Source organism: Lineus longissimus, chromosome 7 (assembly GCF_910592395.1).
Source record: "Lineus longissimus chromosome 7, tnLinLong1.2, whole genome shotgun sequence".
Taxonomy (NCBI): Eukaryota; Metazoa; Nemertea; class Pilidiophora; order Heteronemertea; family Lineidae; genus Lineus; species Lineus longissimus.
In genome coordinates, this window is record NC_088314.1 from 14,584,127 (window position 1) to 14,585,855 (window position 1,729).

General features: G+C 45.3%; 1 non-coding gene across 1 annotated transcript; it reads left to right on the forward strand.

Annotated features, from left to right (window-relative positions):
• Positions 1–817: 817 nt before the first annotated feature.
• Positions 818–1,007, forward strand: LOC135491814 (U2 spliceosomal RNA). Its single transcript, XR_010447924.1, has one exon. It is a non-coding gene; the product is annotated as a U2 spliceosomal RNA (small nuclear RNA).
• Positions 1,008–1,729: the final 722 nt, after the last annotated feature.

Sequence of the window (1,729 nt, forward strand, 5' to 3'; positions counted from 1 at the left end):
ATATAATTATGTTAACCCGATTGTTTTCTGTTGGTCAACCGTAATATAAACTCATTTACACTTTTCTTAGTCTGACTCGAATAATTCAACAAAAATTTTAAACAGCCGTCAATCCTAAATACTATCATTCTTATTTAATTTCATTGGCAGTGACGTGATCGGCTTTGTCCACCGATCACGCCACATGACTCCTTTGAATCAGTTTTTCATCTTTAGTTTAATCAATGCTATTGTAAAATTCAAGAAGGCTTTATCTTGCCTAATTTTAAATTGTATAAACATTGACGGCTTTAGTCTTCTTTCCTTCGGTTGATCTAGATAAACAATTGTGTATTATTATTATTTCGTATGTTCAATTTATGTTGCTGTAATCTTTCAAGTTATTGTCAACTCTTTCTATAGGCGCGCGTGCGGGCCGGCCATCGACCGTGTCGGCACGCGTGCCTCGTTGTTCCATTTTTACAACATTAAAATATTTTCAATTCTCTTTGTCAGAGGCGTGCGCCTGCGGTCTATTACCGTGCAGGCTCACGCCAAGTAGTATTTCATTTTTACTACAATTTTCAATTATCCGTGTTTGTGGCAACATCTCGTTATGTAAATATAATTTTAACCCGTACTCTTCCAGTTGTTTAATTTTTTACAGTAAAGTCAAACTAACAGTTTCCTTATAAACACAGTGTCGTTATTAATACACTGTCTAAATCATTGCCCCCTTTAAACCCTAGTTGTCAATTAATTCTATCTATGTAATCCCCGAAAAAATTCAGCCTTCTGTATCACTGTATGTAATATATATAAGTAATCAATATGTGCAATAAATTTTACTTATCAAAAAAAAAAAAAAAAAGTATCTGTTCTAATCAGCTTAATATCTGATACGCACCTCATTGAGGTGCTTCGATATTAAACTGATTTTTGGACCTCGGCGAGATGTCAGGGGCTTGCTCCGCTCTCGCCACGGGTTGGCCTTGTATTGCAGTACCTCCAGGATCGGCCCATAATAAACAAACCAACAATAGACCTTTCCCCAAATGCCCTTCCCCATTGTTAACTTCCCTTTCCCATGCCTTACCGAGCTTGGGCGGGGGAGGGAGGGGGGTCCTGGGGCCAGGTGATTCAAATTAAACTAAATATGTATCAGAAGCTAAGCAGAAGATCAAGAACAGATACCGGTACAGTTGTGTGTGGGCATTTAATCAAGGCAAGAGTTTGGTCGAATAACCTCGCGTCCGAGCTCTGTCTGGCGTCTAAATGGCTTCCTGGCCGCAGACGACCTCCCTGGTGACGGGAAGCCCCTGTGACGACATCACCGACGCCAGGCAGCCGCCGATGACGTCACCGCAGCCAGGCAGCCACGTGTCCCTGGCGACAGTGGCGACAGTGACGTCAGTGAGGGCTCGAACTGGCCGTGCTCGACGTTCAGTGCCGAATTTGGCACTCGAACCCGGGGGGAGGGGGGGGGCACCCGCCAGTCGAAAGAGCAGCGCTAGGCCTACATGAAACGCGTGTGAAAAGGTGGGCACGCTTGGAATAGTTCTCCGTCGGTTGCCGTTGGAAGATTCGCTCCGAAATAACTTGCTCACCGCCTCGATTGGCTTGTGTCATTCCGCGCCGTGTTTGCGACCTACATGCAGACGCCCTGCTTGGACGGACTCACCTCGAACTCCCACGGCCCGCGAAGCCAGTCACACGCCCAGAACAGCTTGGCCACTGCGGGACGAGGCGC